The 22,847-nt window shown below is 48.8% G+C and overlaps 1 long non-coding RNA gene across 1 annotated transcript; it reads left to right on the forward strand.

Annotated features, from left to right (window-relative positions):
* The first annotated feature begins 322 nt into the window (after positions 1–322).
* LOC120856712 lies at positions 323–9,495 on the forward strand. The gene is made up of 3 exons (XR_005719465.1): positions 323–669; positions 8,600–8,740; positions 9,098–9,495. It is a non-coding gene; the product is annotated as an uncharacterized LOC120856712 (long non-coding RNA).
* Positions 9,496–22,847: the final 13,352 nt, after the last annotated feature.

The following is a 22,847-nucleotide window of genomic DNA, read 5'->3' on the forward strand; positions in this document are numbered from 1 at the left end:
AACAATCCACTCACTCAGTCAATTCAGCAAACGTTTGTAGGCCTGAGAGTCAATCCTCGCCACGGCCCCAAGTGGGATCGCCAGCGCTTGCTAACCTCCTGCCCGGCGACCGGCAGGGGGCAGGAGAGACACACAGATGCCGAACTGCGCAGCTCGCTAGCAAAGCCTCGCTGCTGAGTAAACTGGGTCACTCGGTCCTTTCAAGCCGCAAGCATTCCAGGGGGGTGGGGGTGGGGAAGGGAGGGGTGGGCACCTTGGGCCTCCCAGCAAGGGCTGTGAGATTCCAGATGCTACCTGGTAGTGCCACCGAAGTCCCCAGATCTTCTGGACTGGCAGAAGGAGGGATGAGATTGATAACCCGGGATAATAGCTCGGGCTGGAGGAAAGCTGAAGGGAACTCGTTCCATCAAAAGGTGTCCTCCAGCTGGACACATCCCAGGCCACCGCAGGGCCTAGTGCGGTGCTTTGTTTCAGAGAGAACTGTGATCTCAGTAAGGCCTGAGGCTCTCAGGGCCGGTGGAAACCTCCTTCCGGGGAGGGGGAAGGGCTCCGTGGCTGGCCACGAGTCAGCGGATGCTAAACCTGGTCTCTCAGTGGAGAGGTGGCAAGTCTGGAGTCTGATTTGCTTTTGTGTCCTGGTTTTGCCGCCTATATCTTATAAGATCTTGGGTGAGTCATTTTCCCTCTTGGCTTCCTTTTCTGTAAACTGGTGGTGCGGTTATACAGATGAAGTGGAGGGATGAGGGGAGCCAGAACATTGCCCTCCTCAGCTCCTCCAACCTGGTGGGCACATCCTCCCGGCACAGCAGTGGAAGAGAGGCCTTCTGCACATGGCAGTGAGGAGGGGAGGTCCGCTGTGCTGTTAGTCTGGGCACTGTGAGCCGGTCCTGCAGGGACGCTGCCCTGGAAGGTGGGGGAGGGGGCGTCTCCCCACACCCTTCTCCATCCCTTGGCACTAGGATCTGGGGAAAGCAGGTCTCTCCACCTTCAAACAGTGGTTCCTTGAAGTCTTTGAGGGCTGAGAAATCAGGGAGGTGGAACAGACGTGGAATGAAAGGGGATCTGGAGGATGGAATGGGGAAGAAGCCACTCCCGAAACTCCAGTTCCTTCCATGGACCCTGTAAAGGTTAGAAGGGCCCTTCTAACCTGCATGGGAAGTCAAGGACCTGCTTATGTATTCTTCCAGACTGTGTGTTTTTGCCAGTCATTTAAGCCCTTAAAGCCAGGAGCATGCAGGCCCTCATCTCCAGGAGAGGGATGGTGGGCACTGATGCTTCTGCAAGAGGATTTAGCACAGTGCTCCTTGTTGTGTTTTCCTTGTTGGCTGTTAATAAGGGAGGAATCTTGGAGAACTAATCTGAGCCCCCAGTTTTACTGATTAAAAACAACAAAAACATAAAAACTGAGGCTCAGAGAACAGTGGGACCAGAGAAAGGAAATTTCCTGTCCTTTTCAGTTGCTTCTAGAATCTTCATCCATGACTGTTGAAGAAAGTGATTGGATCCCTACAGTGAGCTGCCCAAACCTAGCAGTATCCCCCCTCCTTGGGGATTTCACTTTGCCCACATCCTCCCAGCTTCACCTCTGGCCACGCTTATATTACCCAACCTCAGATGTGAGACGGGCTGACTTCTCCTAGCCCTACCCTGGCCTCTGGGGCTCCAAGGAGCAGCCAGTGCATCTGAGGTTTAGGGATGTGATGTGATAAAGCAGTTGCCTGAGTTGGAATTCCAACACTAGCTGGGAGACCTGGGGCAAGACACTTCCTATCTCGGAGCGTCCATTTCCTCATCTATCAAATGGGCACCATAATAGTGTTTTCCTTATAGATACTATTCTTTCCAGTCTCTTAATCTGAAATTGGAAACAAGAACAAACTAAATAGCTTTCTTTTCCCCTGAAAAAGCCAAAGAGCAGGACCCTGAAAGAAAGAGGTGGGAGCCAGACTTTGGAATCTTCTAGTCTAGTTACTGGGAACTCTGGGGAGGAAATAACCCAGGGCTGGGGAACAGGGCTGTGGCCCAGCATACTTTTGTCCCTAGATTGGAGAGTGACTCTATTCTGGTTGCTGTGCCTCTTTGGCACTTACTCTCTTGCTCTGGACAACAGAAGGGTTGAGCTTGGTGACTTCTTAAGGTCCGTGTAGCCCTGCACCCCTGAGATTCCCATCAGCAGCGCTGGGCCCTCATTCCCTGGGATGCAGCCCAGGCCTCATGCAGCCATAGCAGCTAAAGAAGCAGTGCTTTGCTGGGCTCTGGTCCCCTGCCCAGAGGAGGTCCCTCAGGCCCAGGGAAGCCCCTGGTTTCCTGGTTTGGATGCTGTGAAGGGCAAGGCAACAGGGACTTTGGCCTATTGGCATCTGGTTCCAGACAGAGCTTTTCAGGGATGGATGAGAAAGAGCAGGGCTGGCAGAAGCCATGGAAAAAAAAACAGTTTGGAGCTCACATTCTGTGGCCTTGCTTTGAAATCCACAACCTGAGCCACCTGGGAAGTGATGAAGGCCTGAAAAGAAACAATGGCCAGGGGCCCAGGACACGTTCCCTGTTTGAAAAGGCCTGGGTGAGGAATGGATTCCATGTGAGAGGACAAGTATTAGTAGGTAGAAGCTCTGTAAAGGCCAGAAAGCAGGGACCAGAGCAGGTACTCCAACACTGACTCAGTCAATAAGCAAGGACTTAATGTGTTCTCTGTGTGTGGTGCTGGGTGACAGCTGTGAGAATGTCATCAAAGGGCTCACATGGGGCCAGCTTGGAGGATTTTATGATCCATGAAAATAGTATGTGGTGTAGACCACAAACAAGTGATGAGGGGGACGGGGATGGGGAGCTGAAGAACTCCCCAGAAGCGGCCCAGAGCAGGCTGCTCTCCTCTGTTAGGCAGATGTTAGGTTGGTTTTCCTCCTTTGGGCAGTGAACCATCCAAATACCCCCTTGTTCATTTCAACAACTACGAATGCCAAGTCTACCTGACTCTGAATTGAGCCCCGTGCGTTGACTGACTGGCTCTAGTGACCACTCTCTGGAGTCACTGGAGGCTGGGTGATTATGATCATCCTTGTCTTCAGACAAGCAAACCAAGGGCCAGTGGGAAGTACTTTACCCAGGCTACCCAGCTTGAGACTTGGAGCTGGGATTTTTCTTTTCTTTTTTTCATTTGGTTGCGCTGGGTCTTGGGATCTTTAATTGAAGCATGAGAACTCTTAGTTGTAGCATGTGGGATCTAGATCCCTGACTGGGGGTCGAACCCAGGCCCCCTCCATTGGGAGTGCAGAGTCTTAGCCACTGGGCCACCAAGAGAGTCCTTGGAGCTGGGATTTGAATGCATGTCCGACTATCTTTGAATTCTGTATTCATTCCAATAAGATGCTGACTCCCACTGCCTTCCCATTACCTTATAGCAGGGATAGATAACACCCGCAGGGCAGCTTTTGCCAGAATCGTAGACATTTCCAAGAAAAATCAGCTGCTCTGCTTGCCTGTCCCCACTGTAAGCAGCAAGACAGCTCAGTATTTGTGGGGCCACCAGGAGAATGCCTAGTGGCCTTCACCTTCCAGAGATACTTCTGCTTGGGACCCAGTGTCATCCAAGGTCCCCCGGGATCTTGATGCCTCCACTTCCACTCAGCAACTCCATTCCAGGACTTCTTGGTGACTCATGCAAAGGAAAAAGCAAGGTCTTTGCAGAGCCCGGCAGAGCCCATTGGAGTCCTGGTGAAGGTCTCTCTGATGACCTTGAGCAAATTTCAGAAGCTTCTGAGCCTGGGCTCCCTCATCTGTTAAGACAATGACAACCAATCATGCCAGACAAAATGTATAGCATAGTTCTGAGAACCAAATGAGTTAACCTTTGAAGCCACCTGACTCTAAGATGATACTCAATAAATAATATTCATCAAGAGACAGAATTGGGGGACTTTCTGGCAAGAAGAAAGATTGTGGAGATTATAATCACTGAACACTTAAAACATTCCAGATACTGTGTTCAGTCCTTCACTTGAACAATTAAGCCTTCCAACACTGCTATGAAGCAGGTAGTATCTCCTTACTTTGCAAATAAAGAAATTGAGGCTCCAAGACATTAGGTTACTTACCCAAGGTCAAAATCAAGAATCTGACCCCGAACCCAAGAGTTAAACATCTAAGATGCTCTGCAACAATTCCCACTTTCCTGCTGTGACTGAAGGATCCTTCCCTGAAATATACTCTCATCTATCTTTAGATTTTTGTTTAGATAAACAAGGCCTTCTTGAAAGGGCTTCATATGGGTCATGACAATAGTTACTCCTTCTCCTATGTGCTCAGGACACTGTGGTTATGTTTATCCATTTCAGGTTCCAAGCTTTACATGTATTTACACATCTGTTTCTGGTATTAAGTGGACCCCTTGTAGGGCATGGACAAAATCTTGTTTTATTTCTCTTTGTTTCCTCTCCAAGCACCCTCTCCAAACCTAGCTTTTGCTAAATGTTTGTTGATTTGAGGTGTGTGTTAGGAGGAGTTGAGTAGAGAGCATGACAGAGTTTAATCAGAATCCCTATTCCCACTGAAAGTGTGTGACCCTAGGCGAGTGACTCGATCTCCCTGGGCCTCCCTCAGTGTCCTCACCTCTAAAATAGGATAATAGTAGCTACTATCATGAGGTACTGTGAGGATGAAGTGAAAAAGTGCAGGTGATGCATTGACACAGTGCCTGGCCCATGTTACACAGTCAGTAAATCGTGTGTACAATAACACCTGAGGGCTGGAGGCTGGACAGGGTGGATGCTGGTGACAAGGAAAGAAAGAGGCAGCCCTGTGCACCACGCAGAAACAGGGATGCTGCTAAAGACAGAATCTGCTTACTTTTTAGAGCATGGTGGAATAGAGATAGATAAACAGGAAGGAGATATTTTAAGGAAAGTTCAGTAAAATGGAGAGGAGCCAACAAAATGAGTTTAAGGATGCTGGGACAAGAAGGGGAAAGGAATTGGCTAGAAGTGAGAGAAGCCTGAAGTAGTGTTCCAGAGATTCTGTCCAGAGGACAGGAAAGAAAGGGACTGGAGAAGAGAAAGACATGCGTACCCAGCCAAAACAAGGAAAATGCTGGGGAGACCAGGGTGGGGGGCATGCCGCTGCGAGGACATTACAGTCCAAGGTGGCTGTGGAAGGAGCAGCTTCCATTGGATCCAAAAGGAGGATCTGAAACCCAAAAGGAATGAATAATCCAGGCATCAGGCTCAAGGCGGGAGGCAGCTGTTCATTTATGTCTTGAACACTTGACTAAAGCCCTTTTAGTTAAAGAAACTCCTTTGAATGCCATTTGGACTGAGCTGTCTTTAGTTGGAGCATATACCTCGATGAAGACCCCATCTAGGAGGAAGCAGAGAGCAGTGGAAGTGGGGAAACCCTAGACCCACAACACGGTCTATGGAGACTGTCACCAGCTGTCAGCCCTGGGGTGGGGCAGCTGAAAGTTGCCAGACGGTAGAAGGAAGGCCTTCTGTTGGCAGTGCATTGGGCCTCTTTGTCAAATCAAACAGGGTCCTTCTGAGCTTCAAATCTAATCTCTGCAATTTAAATCAAAGTTTGCTGACCCAGAGGCTTCTACCTGCAAGGATTATGGGGAGGGAGGAATTTAGGGACCTCTTTCCATAATTTAGAGACAGGGGGCTGCTCTCAACTGAGGTCCTTGCTCCCTCCCCTGACCATCACTCAGCTCATTTTTCAACAGTGAGAGAGGAAGAAGCCTGCCAATTGGCAGGAGCCAAGTCATTAACCAGCCTGCAGGAGCAGAAATGGTCTTTCTAGCCTGAGGACCGGAGAGAGATTGTCCAAAGCAATTTATAGGCATACTTGAAAGGTGACATGGCAGGAAGTGGCTGGGGACCGAAAAATTCCTTCATCCACAAAGCCTCGAGGCAGACATGCCCTGCCTGTTAACCAGAAACAGCACAGGGAGCTAGGAGCCCAGAGGAACACCTCTAGTCGGATGTGAAGCACCCCCGTGGACTAATGTGTGCATGTGTGAATGCCCCTCTCACTCTAACACAGGCCCAGGTTGTGGGGGAGGGGTTCTGTTCTACACAGTTACTCAAGGGCCCAGGTGGCTCTGGCTTTGCCATGCTCAGCACAAGGTTGTCCTGTGTCCCAGCATCTGCTGGTAGGGAGAGAACACAGACGGAGACCCACCTGGGACATCTCTGTGGCCAGGGTTGGAGGTGGTGCGCACTGCCTCACACACCATTGTCCAGAACTCATTCCCAAGGATGCACTAAACTGCAAGGGAAGCTGGAAAGTGAAGCGTAGCTGTGTGTCTAGGAAGGAGGTGAAACGGATCTGGTGATCCATCAACAATCTAGGCCATGTGCCCCCAGTTACCCAGGACATTTGATAGAGGATGGGAAAGAGTCACCTGAGAAATAAACCCACTGATGAGAACTGAAAGGCTTAGGACAACATCCCACCTTGGTTTAGCCTTAATAGCTGCCCCTTCCTTAGCCTTAGGAGCAGGGGGCTGTGTGGGGAAGACATCTGGAAGGGGGAGTCAGGTAAGGTCTGACTTGGAGGGCTAGGAGAACTGTGGAAGCTCTTGGCCTAGGGGAGAGGTGCTTCAGGGGCCTGGGGAATGCTCTGAGGAGAGGACAAGGGTCTGGTCACTCAGGACAAGGTCTGGGCTCAGATGAGGTGGGTACAGGGAGCCTTAGGTCTAGCCCAGGTCTCCAAGGTAAGAAAAAAGGCAGATGCCCAGGACACACACCCTACATTGCTATTTGTTGTTATTTGCTCAGTTGTGTTTGACTTCTTTGAGACCTCATGGACTGTAGCCCACCAGGCTCCTCTGTTCATGGGATTCTCCAGGCAAGAATACTGGAGTGGGTTGCCATTTCCTCCTCCAGAGGATCTTCCCAACCTAGGGCTCAAACCTGGGTCTCCTGTGTTGGCAGGTGGGTTCTTTACCACTGAGCCACTAGAGAAACCATACTTGTTACAGTTCTTGTTACACACAATTCTCCTGTGCCCCACTTTCATGGAAAAAGAGCCTTGGGGCCAGGGCCAAGGAGGGGCGGGGGGGCCACCTGGAGGCCAGCAGGCAAGAGCGGTATCACTGCTCAGGAACCGTTGGCGAGAATGGGAAAGGAGGGTGCCCAGCATCTGAGGAGGAGGGGCCCAGAGTGAGGAGGAAGGGCTCTACTGGAGAAAGGGGACCACATGAGCCAAGGAACCCTCTTCTGTGCAGGATATAAGAGATGTGGCCTTCATTCTTATGCTGATGTCGTTACTTTTAGATGTCACCAGCTTATCCAGTGGAACTTTCTGCCACGGTGAAAGTGTTCTCTAGCTGGCTGCCCAACATGGTAACCATGTGGTTACGGAGCACCTGAAGTGTGTCTAGCCTGACTGAGGAACTAAATTCTGAATTGCAGTATTCAATTTTAATTAATTTAAATGGAAATAGCCACACGCAGCTAGCAGCTCCAGTAGGGCTGCAGGAGCAGAGTTGCAGCCCAGGGCAAGTAGGGCGTGGGAAACTGTGGCTGAGGCCCCTCAAGCCCTGCCTGTCACTGCTCCCAGGCCCTGGATCCGTCCCAGCTTCGGCTTAAGAAGAGCTCTGGGTAGATGGTGGGTCTAGTTCTACCCTCAGGTCTGGGAGGACTGGGGGCTTCTGAAATTCTCATTTGCTCTCATCCCTGTGGGTCTGGGAAGAGAGATCAGTCTAAGTGCTGAGCAGCTTGGGAAGCACTGCCGAATTTACATGCCTGAGCAGGAGAAGGGGCTTGAAACCTGCGTTCTCCACCCTTGATTTCAAGGCACTGGGCTTTGATCCTAGCTTGTTTGTCAACAGAAGGGTCTGAACCATTGAGTCCCAGTCGATGCATCTGCAGGGCGCTCCGCGGGGCAGCTCACAGCTCGTGGATGGGAAATGTAATTGCATCTGCCACTCATCTGGTCTGTGCCCAGACTGTCTGCGCAGTAAATGCTTTGAAGCCAGCTATCCACCCGCCACCCCTGCTCACTCCTCCAACCATCCCCCTAACTTCATTTTTGAATCATCAGTACTTCATTCCTTTCTAGCACTATGCCTCCCCTGGTTCCCAGACCAGCTGAACTAGCTCTGCTTCCAAGGGTATTGTCACTGTCTGCCATCCTCTCATCACTCCAAACACGGTCGACAGACATGACTGTCTGTCTCTGTCGCCGAGGGACCCCCAGGCTCAGGGCTGCCTGAGCACTGGCAAAATGCTCTGTACAAAGCTCCCAGTCCCAGAGTCTGCTCTACAATTTACACTGAGCTACACCCTGCTCTTGGCCCAGGAGCAAATCTGGAGGGGCAGACCTCCACCGATTCCTCCTCCTCCTCTCTCAGCAGCTTTTTCTCCTCTCTTTTCCTTTATTCTCCTCCCCTCTGGAAGGGCTGCTTTTCCTCCTCTTTACAGGATCCAAGGTTGGCTGCTCCCCAAAATAGTATTTGAAAGTAGTGAGAGAGAGTTTATAGGAGAGAGATGGAGTACTGTGTGGCTAGGGTCCCAGAGACTGGAGCCGGGTGGGCCTGGTCTATTTTTGGCCCCAAAACACAAGGTCACTTTTTCATCAAAACCAAATTTTTTTTCCACCCTTGAAGGATGCTCCAGTCTCCATAGGCCTGAACTGAAGCCATCCTCAAGTCTTGGTTTGAGCCCAGCCTGAGTCCGGCCTCTGGTCACACTAGGCCTCCCAGGCCTTCTTAGAATGGACACCAGCAAGCTCTTCCTAAAGGGCAAAGGTAAGGCATCCTGCTCTGTGTGGCATCTTCCAGTGGACCCTCAGTGACTCCCCAGTAAGGGCCAGACTCCTTAGCAGGACTTGGGTGTGTTACAACCTCTTCCTCTTCTCCAGCCCAGGCTTCTCAAGCCCAGGCTACTCACCTTTTTTCCCTCTAGCTCACATATGACACGTGATGGGCCTATGAAAGGCTCGTACCTCTGCATATAGCCAAGATTATTCACAGTTCGCCGTGAGCTAGCGCTAAACCCACTCATTTCTCTTCTACTCAAGAAACGCCCTCCCTCTCCATCACCATTCACATCTGCTCCGGCACCCCACCTCTGTAACGTATTCTCTGTCTCCTAACACCCCACAGGTGGCAGTGGTCCTCAGTTCTGTCAAAAGCACGTACGTGAGGTTTTATAGTTTTAATTTCCTTGTCCATCATGCACCTTCATATCAGCTGGCAGAATGGACTGAAGCCCACCGTGACCACCAGAGAGACTTTCTCCCTGCCTGAAGTCAGATTGCAGCTCCTGGCTCAGAATGGACAAATGAGAAGATGAATGCAGGACCTGTGGTTGATACAGTTCATCCAGTGCCCCTCAAGCATCGACTGGTACTAAAAGCTGATGTTACCCATGCATGGCCTTGACCCCAGCCTTCTCTCCTCTGAAGGATGGAGACCCAGGGGAGGCCAGTGAACTATCTTTCACAGAGCAAGTGCTCCATAAATATTTATTGGATGATTAACTCCAGTGTTTAACTCTCAGAATGAAGCGAAGTTCAGATTCAGTTTTGTTTTGTTTTCTTTATTGTTTTCTGGTCCACAGGGAAGTGCACAGGACAGTGTTAGGGACAACCAATGTAAGCCACTTCTTCCTACCCACTGCTTTATGATTCTAGAGTCAGAGCTTTCCGAGCTGGGCCCAGCCAGCTCTCCCCCAGACTGCTCTCTTGGGACCAGCTTCCCACAGCCTCCCCCGTCCCTGGGAGCAGCCAAGACGTCTTATTCATGGATGCTCCTTCTGTGCGGGGCTTTGGTGGTGGCTGCTCTTCCACCACTCTGCCACTCGCTCAGCGGGACCCTGCCAAGTTTCCTCCTCCACACCTGATGGCATACCTGGCTGAGTTCTCAGCCTCACTTGGGATTGCTTTCTTTGGTTCCAAACTGGGTTGCCTTTCCTCTTCTTCTTTGAAGGAACACCCTTGGTGCCTGGACCTTCACCACCAGTCTGCCACCCAACTCCTTTTCTCTCTTGGCCTTCCCCTGGGTACATCTCCTAGAACACCGCCAGGGCCCTTCTGACCTGACCTTTAGCACCACACCACATTTGTCCTCCTTGAGCCTCAGTGGTGCGTTCCCTCCCTCCATCAGGCTGTGGATTCCTTGAGGGGCAGGCTCTGGGACTAAGTACAGCTCAGCAGCCTCCCACACTCTCCACGTTCTCCCATGGGACCTTGCCCATGGTAAGCCTTAATGCCTTTTTATTGATTACTCAGAAGTGGAGTCTCGTTAAGAGGTTTTTGAAACTTGGGATCTCTTCCATTAAGACAATGGTACTTGGGATTTCTTTCACGAAGACAATGTTTCCCAAGGTGAGTTGTAGGATATTAATAGGTATTATAGGATAAACAGATGCATGATCAACTAAAATATTATGTACATTGTGATTCTCCAAGTTAAAGGATGTGGACGTCTAGGATCTCCATGGATGAGGATCCCCATGGACCTAGGACCCCAAGACAGGTACTCAGGATGGCAGAGAACATCTGCTATACCAGGTAAAGGATAGAAGGCAACTGGTAAGGGCACTGACTAGGAGAAGGTCAGCAAGTAAAGCCAACCTCACAAAGACGCACTCTGGACCACAGGGCTCACACAGTTAATGCCAGATACGGCTCCCATTAGGTGAAGCAGGAACCTCCTCACTCTCACGGTTTTATTTCCCCCCAACCCCCCTGGGGGGTGGGGTGGGTAGGCTGTCATCAATAGCTTAACCAATAAACCTTCATTCAAAACCACCATACACCTGAACCCAATGGCTAGATTCCAGATAGAGAATTTCTAACCAAGCTGAAGATCTGGGAGTTTTCTAAGCCAGAACTTATAAGCAAAACAAGTGGCTTTCTATGAGGCTGGACAGGCTACAGCCAAACAAATTTGGTCAAGAACCGACTCCCTCGTTTTTTTTCATAAAACATCTCATGGGGTTGATGTGTCTGGAAACACCTTGGTAAGTGTGCCTTAGAGGCATTACTCTGTCTTCACACCAGGCAGGAAGCTCCATGTGATCACCACTGGTGTTTTGTGGTCCTTTTGTTTATAAAGCTCCTCTAGGCATCTGTCCCATCATAGGAATCTCCCAACCTTTCCCTGGATGGTAGGACCAACATGGCCATTGGCATAGATGATGGAAGGGCCCTAGGATGGACGGTCTTGAGTCATGCGCGTGAAAGTTTGCTGTGTCAGTTACTGTTTGTGGGCAATCTATCTCCTAAATGGGAACATCTCTCTCACAGGTTTACTGACGGGATGAAATGATAATATGTGTTAGGTTACTGTGTAAAAGCCCTTAGCCCAATATGTGTTTACTGCATCCATGCTGTGCGGCTCTCCGTAAAGGATAGCTACCAGTTGCTGGATGCCATGCACAGTTCTTGGCACTTTCTGTATGCTGTTGAATGTAAGCCTCACAGTACCATTATGGGGTTGGTTATTACAATCCCCATTTACTAGATGAAGAAACTGAGGTTCACAGATTTGAGGAGAATTTCCCAAGTTTAAATATCTAAAGTAATAGTCAGAAAACTTAAACTCAGAGCCAAATGTTCCGTGTTCTTTCATGTTAACAGTTAAGATGCTCATGTTCCACGCTCTTTAATGTTGAGTTAAGAAACTAGTTCTAAAAAAAAAAAAAAAGCCTGGCTTACATGTAAAAACAAACAAACAAAAGCAGATGAAAAGGATACTCATTCTTGGCTATGCTGAATGGGGTTCCATAGTGTAAAGATCAACAGTATTAATGTTAATCTTTAAAATTAAAAGTAGTAAGTTGATGTTAAAAGAAGGGTGTCCAAAGCTTAGTTCCATAAGTATTGGTGTAGCAAGTCTCTTTCCTGTCTGTCTTCCATTTTCCTCCTCTCAAAAATAGGGGAAATTGGCATTATTTCCCACGGCTGTTGCAAGAAGTAAATTGACCTAGAATATGCAAAAGCAGCTACAACAGTGTCTGGCTCTTGGCAGACACTCAATAAGTGTAGCTGAATGAGATTCTTTGTAGCTTATAATCCAGCAATAACACATAGGAACATGCCTGCAGATACAGTGATTTTTTTTTTAACACTGAATATAAGAGCGGCAGTGAAGACATTAGTGCTCATTTCTATAACTGCATTTTGACAATTAGGCAGTGAGACATGAGGACAGGGCAGAAGCAGGCAGAATAACCTAGGGGTTAAGAGCACCACCGAACCTGATCAAGTCCACTTACCAGTTTTGGGCCCTTGGGAAAGTCATCAGCCTCTCCCTGCCTGTTTTCTCTTCTGTAAAATGGCAGCGTAGTTGTGTGGATTAAAAGAGTGACTGTATGCAAAGCACTGGGAACACTGGCTGGCCCAGGGTGAGCGCCATGTAAGCAGCCCCCTCCTCCCACTGCCAACCAGCCATCTCTCCCTCCTCTGATCCTTTGTAACGCTCATGAATAACACAGACAGGTCTGGATAACTTTCATGCCTTGGCATTTTGGGGCATATACATGTTTTATCACTCCTACTAGACTGAAGCAATTTGAAGGCAGGATGCTGTCAAATTTGGCCCTCACACAGAAGTGCTCCATAGTTGATTGTGGAATCAGTGAAAAAACTTAGAACACAGCCTTGGGGTCCAGTTCTGAGGGGCACAGGGCCATATGCTTCCCTCCCATGCAACTGCATGGGGGGCCCCCTGCTTCTCTGGTCTTGTCCTGGCTACAGAGATTCTAAGAAGAGCACCCTTGCTCTGAAGAGGTGGACTGAGGTTGTAGGGGTCTGGTTACCCCTCCCCACAACAGTTTATCCTTCAGCACCCGAGACCACAGACCAGCCTGATAGGCTAGCAGATTAAGTGCCCAAAGCATGTAGGTGCGTGATGTAAGAAAGTTTCCCCGCAGTACTGTCTGAAAGCCCACCCTGGCTCTCCAGGCATCCTCTGGGACACAGCTTGAAGATAATTAGCATAGGAAATCATTAGCTATGAGGCTTTCTGAGACTCAGGGTAGGAAAAGTGATCAAGGGCCCAAGGGACTGAGAAGGGGAGGAGGAAAGGAGGTGAATTTCTGGAGCCTGGGAAACAGAGGATGGTTCTCTCTCCCCTCCACAGTCCAGGGAGTTAGGGTCTGGTTCACAAGGTATTAGAGGGGAAGGACCCCAGAGGTCCTCTGTATCCAGCCTTCCTAGGGAAATGACAAGGGTAAGCAGACCACACTGCTCACATCTGTTCCAGGATCATTCCTTACCCCTGTCTTACCATCCTTTTCTCAACCCCCTCCACTGATGTTCAACACATGGGCCTTGCTTTGGGAACAATCAGACCTGATTTAAAAGGAAGACTTCATCAATTATCATTGGTGTGATGCTGGCCAAGTTCCCTAACCTCTCTGGGCTCCAACTTCCAATATTACTAATGTTACTATTCCAACAATACTAATTTCATAAAATTGTTGAAATTGATGAGGGCTAGTTACATTAAGTCTCCAATGGTGCCTTGTACCAAATAACGGTTCAGCAAATTTTTATTGGGGGAATACAGTTCCAGGTTCATTGTACCATACAATCCCTTTCCCTCTGTTTCCATCTAGCTGAAAGCCAGTCAGAGTCACATCAAGGAATTAGGCAATCTGGGGCGGGGGTGGGGGGTGAGGATGGGATAGCAGGACAGTCCTTCCTGTTCCCTGGGTGACCTGTCAGGGAGAATTACAGGCTGAACCGAACCTCTTGTCTGTATATGTGTGCTGGGCAAGGCATCTGTCAATTAGACCGAGCCATTTCCTGCCCTGAAACCTCTAGCTGAGCTGTCTGTCTAACCTCCTCCCTAGCCCTACTTGCTTTTCTCCAGTGAAGTCACTGGTATCTGAATAGATACGTAGGTTGGATGCTTGATTGGGGAAAGAAATATTGCAAGAGCGATATCAATAACAACCAATAACAGTAGCAAACTTTTGAGGGTGGACCGTTTGCCTGGTAGATTGTATGCCTGTTACTTCATTTCATTATTATGACTCTAAGAGAAAGGTGCTTGTATTATCCCCATTTTATAGATAAAGAAACTGAGGCTCAGACAGATCCAAAAACTTGTGCATGGTCACATAGTTAATAAGTAGGGACTTTGGATTTGAGTTAGCCTGACTTAAGGGCCCATGTACCATGATGAACCCAACACCTTACTAGATGCCTTAAATAATTTCTAATCCTCACAACAACTTTATGAGCTGGATATTGCTTTTTTACTACTAAGAAAACAAATTAGAGAGGATACATGATTTGCCCAAGGTCATACAGCTAACAGCTGTGGAGCCAGTGTCCAAATCTGAAGTTTATATATTTTCTCCATCCCATTCTACCCCAGTGCCTCTTATTCATCAGAGCTTGGAAGGGGGGACTCTGAAAGGAAGGGAAACTGACCTTGATAAACAATAAACACCCAGTATATTGATGATGCTTTTACACCAGCACCTCATTTAATCCCCACAACCACTCTAATAAGAAGGTATAGTTAGTCCCAAGGAGAAAATCAAGCCCAGAGAATGCAGTGACTTATCCAAGATCACACAGCTACAAGCAAGAAAATAAGGAACCATCTTCACTATTGGCTCCGGAGGGCTTGCTCTTTCTGCTGGAGTGTACAGTCCACAATGCCCCCTCTGCTGGCTTGTGACTTCGCTTTCTTCCCAACCCAAGGCTTCCTCTGTGCTTCAGGAGACTCACCTCTATCGGTTTGGGTTGGATGAACAGGAAGCTTCAGGAGGAGATCAGAAGCCATCAGAGAGAGTATGAAGTATTTGTTCCACTCACTCTCTGGCTGCCTTGCTTTGATCCTATGGCTCTCCCTGGGTCCTGAGAACACCATCTCAGGCCTGTGGTGGGAACAGCTTCCTGCTGTTGCTCCAGCTGCCTCAGTATTTCTCGTCATACCCCTGCAGATGGTCCCTTAATCATCCCAGCTAACTGTCTTTCTGTGTCCTGCTGGGGCTTGGCCAAGTCTCCTAATGTCCACCTGAGGCTGCCCCTCTTAGGGCAACTTGGAAGGAAAGCCAGTGGCTTCTCTGTAGGTCAAACAGGTCCAAGGTTTCCCAAACCAATTAGTGCTGGGCAAGGCAGTAGGCAGGCCCTGGGCAGGTCCCTGACGTCATCCTTGCCTCAGTCCGTCTGGAACTGCAGCTGGTGGGTAGTGCAGACTTTCCACTTCCTCATCTTCAGGATGTGAGGTTCAACTACAGGTTCTGTCTTAACTGGAGGGCAAAGGACTTACCGATCCCCTGCAGCAAGGCAATGATGTGAGGACAAGAACTTCTGGCTTTGAATTCAGTTGTTAGTTCTCTGCTTTACTCTGCAGCATTTCCTTCACAGCTCAATAAATATTTCACCAATGGTGACTCAAAATAATCACCCCCTCCATGCCATCCAGACAGCTCATGACCTAGAAACTCACTGCTCTTTGACGTATTCTTCCACTTTGCCCTCCCAGGTTCCCCGTCTCTGGCTCTTCTCACATGGGAGAGCTGGCTGAAAACCCACATTTCCAGATCCAAAAGGGGAGAAGCCCAGGGAGGGGGGAAGAAGCCTGCCCGCTCTGCACTGCTGCGAGTACCGAGAGAAGAGGAATGTGATGCTCCAGGAGATCTGCTGTCTCCTAAGCAAGAGATGCCTCCATTGATTACATTCCCATCTGGAAAACATGGTCCTTGGAATAGTGCTTGGCTGATCCCGGCACTGGGCTATGAAAACTAAATTACCTCTGCCCCAACTCATTCCTCCCACATGGAGCATTTGGAGAAAGAGCTGGGGAGAGGTTGAGGAGGAAGGGGGCCCAGGGTGTGGCAGGGAAAGAAGGATGGGCTGGAGATAGAGCATGTGAAGACATGGTGGTGTGGGGCTATGCCCCTGGCACTTCTGGGGGGCAAATAGAAGGGCCCACGCAGGACTGAGCAGGGGCTTAGGAGCTGGGCCTGAGATCAGAGCCCTCTCAGCCCAGGTGCTGCCCACGAAGACAGTGTTGCTTCAGCACTGCCTCTGCATTTCCCACTCAACAAAGGATCCTTCCCGTTCTCACATTAGGGGTCATGTCTGGAGGAGGTGGAGAAGGGAGCCCCTTGCATCTTGGCTAGGAAGTTCTGGAGGGGAGCGATAGGGAGCAGCCTGGAGCAGGGCCAGAGAGCAGCAGAGGAGAGAGGACCCATCCGTGTTGGGGCCCAGGGTGAGGAGGGAGAGGAGGGCTGCACTGCAGACAGCTGGTGGTGCCAGAGCTGGGGGCAGAGGGCACACGGCGGGGGACAGGCAGCGGAGCTGCGCTTCATTTCTGAGAAGGGGAGGCCCTGGCCCTCTGTTTCCCTTTGGGCTTTTGCTATTTAATTGAATGACTCCTGGCCCCAGAGCAACACAGCTCTTCTCTGGCACACACTAGAGATGTCACTTAATTGCCTTCAGATTCTTCTTGGGGTTTTTCCTTCTGAATTTCTCCAGATAGTCTAGGTTCACCTGCCTGCCATTTTACTGTGTTTTGTTTTCTCTGCCACTTAATGTCCCAGCGGTCCCCAGGAGCTGCACACCTTTCTGTAAGTCCCAGGGTGAGCCTCCCTCTGAAAGTCTGGGGACACCCATGCATGGGTTGTGATTCGGGCACCTTGCCCCCTCCCCCATCCACATACCCTCCTTCCGAGAGCACAGACTCTCAGACAGTGTCTGAAATGTCACAAAATGGAGACAGCTGATAGTAATTCTTCGGGAGAAATTGTAGGCTCCTCTTTTGGCTTAGATTTAAAAATGCAGACTTGAGGGACTTCCCCGGTGGTCCAGTGGTTAAGAATTCAGCTTCCAATGCAGGGGACATGGGTTGGATCCCTGATTGGGGAACTAAGATCCCACATGCAGCAGGGCAACTCTTGCAACACAACCATTTGTGCTCACATGCCCTGTAACCAAACATGCTGCAACTAAGACCCAACACGGCCAAAAATAAATAAAATTGAAATTCAAAGTAATACTAATAAAAATAAAATAAAATGCAGGCTCAAGGTAGGGTAAAACCACCTTGCCTGTTTAGGGTGAATTTGTTTATCAGGGAGTTTTCATTCTCTGAGAGAGATTGATCTGACAGTACCTGGAGCTGCTTCATTCCTCTGAACCCTTAATTTCAAATATGCCACTCTCTGGCTGCAAATCTCGTCCTTTCAGCCTTTCCCCAAACCCCTCCTTCTTTCTCGAGACCTTCAGCTCTCAACCCCACTAGGTCTGTCAGCCCCTCCTGAGCTCACCCCTTTCCTCGCTAGGTGTCGTTTTCTCGGTTGACTGTTTGACCCAGCCTCTTGTGATCTGGCCCTGTGTTAGTGTCCTTTGGCTGCTGTAACCAAGTACCATAAGCTGGGGGTGGGGATGGGGTCTTAAAACAATGGGAAATTTATTGTCTCACAGTTCTAGTGGCTAGAAGTCCAAAATCCAAGTGTTGGCAGTGCTGTGCTCCCTCTGAAAGCTCTAGGGGAAAATGCTTGCCTCTTCCAACTCTTAGTGGTTCCTGGCATTTCTTGGCTTGTGGCAGCATCACTCCAGTCTCTGTCTCATCCTCACATGGCTCTCGTCCCTGCGGGTCCATTTCTGTCTTTACGACACCAGTCTCTGAATCTAAGACCCACTCTAATGGGCTTCCGTGGTGGCTCAGATGGTAAAGAATCTGCCTGCAATGCAGGAGACCCAGGCTTGATCCCTGGGCTGAGAAGATCCTCTGGAGAAGGGACTGGTTACCTACTCCAGTATTCTTTGCCTGAAGGGTTCCATGGACTGAAGATCCTGGTGGGCTGCAAACCATGGGGTCACAAAGAGAAGGACACAACTGAGCGATGAACACTTCCTTTCACTTTTCAATCTAGTATGACCTCATCTCAATCTCTACCTAATTACATCTACAAAGACCCTATATCCAAACAAGTTCACATTCTTAGGTTCTGGGTAGACATGAATTTGGGGAGGACACTATTATACCTACTACAGACCCCTTTTTCCTTTTACACCTGCCTTCCAAATCCCCATGCTTGGCTCATGACCACAGCATCTCCCTTTGACCTTGGGGCTGCTCTGCCCAGCTCTTAGCTCCTCCCACACCTCACTGCTTGCTTACACAGCCTCATCCCTCCTTTCCCTCAGGAGCTAGACTTCAGAGAGACAGTGGAGCTCAGTGGGCAGGAACTCCCTTGACCTCCAGCCCTAGGGCCATCTTTCACCTTTCCCACCTTCCTTCAACCCATTTAAGGCCCTAGATATTCCTCCTCTTCTTTGAGGTTCATTCAGACCTTCACAGCTCTATACCTGGTCTATGGAAAATTATCCTGACTGTGTTTTTCTGCTTTCTCATTCATCCTACTCTTGTCTCTCCTCTCATTCCACTCTGCTCCTTAAAAGCCATTCATTCATTCACTTATTTATCAAGCGCCTGCTATCTGCCAGCCATTATACTAGCTCTTGCCCTCCCTCTGGCCTCATTTTCTACACCAGTGAAATCATTGTCTGGTCAGAGGTTAATACAGAAAAAGAGATTCCCATGGCTTTGCCATAGGATAAAAAGTGCACTTTCTTAGGTTGTGGATAACCCTCTTAATATGTGACCCAGCTTACCTTTGACCTCTGTCTCCCATAGCTCACACATCTAGCCCGATCAAGCTGGGCTCATACTTGCATGCTATGGTGCTTGTCCTCTGACTGATATGCCTCTGCCTCCTGTCTACCTGGAACACTAGTCATCTTCAAAGATTCCATGCTAATGTTACCACCTCCCAGGAAACTTCCAGGACAATCCTGTCCCGGACCCCCTTTTTCTTGTCATATAGAATTCTTATTTCATGAATTATATTGCCTTTCAATGATTTGTTTACATGTCTGTTTCTCTTTTCCCTTGTAATCAAGGACTACATTCATTCATTTTTATATATTCATTTCTATATTCATTTTTATATTCTCTGTATCCAGAATATATTTTAATAAATATTCTATGTTCATTTTTATATCCTCTGTATCCAGAATGTATTTTAATAAATGTTTAAGTTTTTCATAAAAGAGATGGTGGAAATCTCAATTCAGCTGAGCACTGAACCTGCCTAAAAGAGTTAGAAACTCACCCACCTCACCCCATCTCCTGCACCTGACTCCACTCTGCATTCTCCTGGGCTGCCCACTGCCATGGAGGGTCACATGTGTTAGCAGTTGAATTGTGCTCCCTCCAAATTCCTACATTGAAGTACTCTTGGTAGCTAGAATATGACTTTATTTAGAAATATAATCTTTGAAGATGTAGTTAGTTAAGATGAGGTCATTCTGGAGGAGGGTGGGTCCCTGATCCGAGACAACAGGTGACTCTACAAAAGGGAAACATCTGGACACAAACACACACACGGGATGGGGCGGGGGCTGCCTTGTGAAGTTGAAGGCAGAGATCAGTGTGAAGTTTGTTCATGCCATGCAACACCAAAGACTGCCGGGAAACTGCCAGGAGCTCAGCCAGAGGCATGGAAGAGACTCTCCTCCCAGCTTCAGAAGGAACCAGCACTGAGGCGGCCCTGATCCCAGAACTGTGAGAAGATACATTTCTACTGTTTAAAAAATTCTATTCTTTAAGCCACTCTGTTTATTGCATTCTGTTACCCCAGACCTAGGGAACTAATACTAGAGATAAAAATGCTCAGAGAAAACAGTTTTTCATTTCCATAGCAAAGCCCTTCATCTTTCATACCTAGGTGCTATTTAATCCCCCCTAAACCAGTGAGCAGGGGTCTCCTTGGTTATTATTCTCCCCATCTTCAGATGAAAAAACAAAAACTGAAGCTCAAGAAGGGCAAAGTCATTTGGCTTTTAGTTTTCCCTGTTTTTTTCTTTCTTTCTTTTTTTTTTTTTTAAAGACTTCAGTTTTGGTCTCTTTCTACTGCTACATCAGGCTGCCTTAAGGCAGCTTTGAAATGTCCAAAATACTATGTGGTTTGTGAAGTTGTTAGCATTATTCACGAATAACGACATGTGGTTAGTCTTCTCCAGGAGAGTCCTGCCTTTGAGGCTAAAGCATGTTGTTCTCACCCAGCTCTGTGGGTCCTCTAGGACCCCTTTCAAGGCCCCCAAGAGCAGGGGACCATTGGGCCATCTGAACACCTAGAACCACTAGATGCCCACCCTGCCCCAAGCTGAGGACCTGGGAAAGACACTCACCCAGGCCACTCTTGCTATCCCTACCCTGGCCAGAGGAGCGTCCCAGAAGATTGGCCATTTCTCTCTTCTGACAAAGGAGTCCTGGAGACCAGCCCAGGCCTGCTTTTATGCCTCAGGATCACATCTCATTCAGACACCACCACCCCCCAATCATTGCCTCAGGCCCAGTGACCCTCCACCAATAGGACTGCATCTTTTTTTAAGATTTATTTATTTTGGGCTGTGCTGGGTCTTCACTGAGGTGCATCGGCTTGCTCTAGTTACAGTGAGTGGGGGACAGGGGGTGGCTACTCTTCATTATGGTGCATGGGCTTCTCATTGCAGTGGCTTCTTTTGGTGCAAAGCATGGGCTCCAGGGCATGAAGGCTGAATAATTGTAGTGCACAGGCCCAGGTGCCCAGTGGCAGGTGGAATCTTCTTGGACCAGGGATCAAACCCATGTTCCTTGCATTGGCAGGCAGATTCTTAACCACTGGACCTACCAGGGAAGTCCTCGGATTTTCTTTTTAAAGGTTCCACCACCTACTCTCATCTTTGAGAGTTTCCTACCCACTCCACTGGCTGCAAGGAAGCCAGAGTACTCAGTAGCTCCTTCCTTTTTTATTACCAAGTCGGATGCAAACCCACTCACTGGCCACACAGCAAAGCAATCTATTTACCCCACAGCTGTGGGGAAGGAAAGTGCAGTGTTTACGTATTACTGGACCCTGAGCAAGGAGATGGGAATACCAGACCACCTGACCTGCCTCTTGAGAAACCTATATGCAGGTCAGGAAGCAACAGTTAGAACTGGACATGGAACAACATACTGATTCCAAATAGGAAAAGGAGTACATCAAGACTGTATATTGTCACCCTGCTTGTTTAACTTTTATGCAGAGTACATCATGAGAAACACTGGGCTGGAAGAAGCATAAGCTGGAATCACAATTGCCGGAAGAAATATCAATAATGTCAGATATGCAGATGACACCACCCTTATGGCAGAAAGTGAAGAGGAACTAAAAAGCCTCTTGATGAAAGTGAAAGAGGAGAGTGAAAAAGTTGGCTTAAAGCTCAACATTCAGAAAACTAAGATCACGGCATCTGGTCCCATCATTTCATGGGAAATAGATGGGGAAACAGTGTCAGACTTTATTTTGGGGGGCTCCAAAATTACTTCAGGTGGTGATTGCAGCCATGAAATTAAAAGACGCTTACTCCTTGGAAGGAAAGTTATGACCAACCTAGATAGCATATTGAAAAGCAGAGACATTCCTTTGCCAACAAAGATCCATCTAGTCAAGGCTATGGTTTTTCCAGTGGTCATGTATGGATATGAGAGTTGGACTGTAAAGAAAGCTGAGCACTGAAGAATTGATGCTTTTGAACTATGGTGTTGGAGAAGACTCTTGAGAGTCCCTTGGACTGCAAGGAGATCCAATCAGTCCATTCTGAAGGAGATCAGTCCTGGGTGTTCATTGGAAGGATTGATGCTGAAACTCCAATACTCTGGCCACCTCATGCGAAGAGTTGACTCATTGGAGAAGACTCTGATGCTGGGAGGGATTGGGGGCAGGAGGAGAAGGGGATGACAGAGGATGAGATGGCTGGATGGCATCACTGACTCAATAGACATGAGTTTGAGTAAACTCTGGGAGTTGGTGATGGACAAGGAGGCCTGGCATGCTGCGATTCATGGGGTCACAAAGAGTTGGACACGACTGAGCAACTGAACTGAACTGAACTGAGCAAGGAGTACGGGCAGCTGGTGCTCAAAAGACCTGAACTCCCAGATGAGTTTCAGGCAAGAGTTTTTAAAGGCAATAGTAAGTGTGAGGCTTCCTTGATAGCTCAGTTGGTAAAGAATCCACCTGCAATGCAGGAGACCCTGGTTTGAATCCTGGGTCAGGAAGATCCCCTGGAGAAAGGATAGGCTACCCACGGCAGTATTCTTGGGCTTCCCTGTGGCTCAGCTGGTAAAGAATCCACCTGCAATGCAGGAGACCTGGGTTCGATCCCTGGGCTGGGAAGATCCCCTGGAGAAGGGAAAGGCTACCCACTCCAGTATTCTACCTGGAGAATTTCATGGACTGTATAGTCCATGGGATCACAAAGAGTAGGACACGACTGAGGGTTACAGGGTGTACGATCAGCTCATGAACACTGTTCTGATTGGTTGGCGGTGAGGTAACAGGGTGATGCTTTGGGAATCTTAATCATCAACTGTCTGGTTCCAACTAGCGTGAGGTCTCTGTGCTGGTGGTCAGCATGTAGTCCCCATGCTCCTCCAGGTGGGGGTCTTCGTTTCTTCAAGAAAGCTAGAAGATAGGTGTGCTTGCATGCTAAGTCGCTTGAGTCGTGTCTGAACCTGTGTGACTCTATGGACTGCAGTCTACCAGGCTCCTCTGGGATTCCCAGGCAAGAGTACTGGAGTGGGCTGCCACGCCCTCCTCCGGGGCATCTTCCTGACCCGGGGACTGAGCCTGTCTCCTCCGTCTCCTGCACTAGCAAGTGGGTTCTGCATCACTAGCGCCACCAGCAGGTTATTATATGTATTCCTTGAGGAGGAACTAGGAGTCCTGTGACTCTATTGTTCCAATCAACCACTTGAGTCTGCTCTTTGGAACTTGGGGAAGGTCGCGCAAGAAACAGGGGACAGAAATGGAGGGCCTTGTACCCAGGAAGGCCTGCTCAGTTTCAATCCC

Source organism: Oryx dammah, unplaced genomic scaffold, assembly GCF_014754425.2.
Source record: "Oryx dammah isolate SB20612 unplaced genomic scaffold, SCBI_Odam_1.1 HiC_scaffold_28, whole genome shotgun sequence".
Lineage (NCBI taxonomy): Eukaryota > Metazoa > Chordata > Mammalia > Artiodactyla > Bovidae > Oryx > Oryx dammah.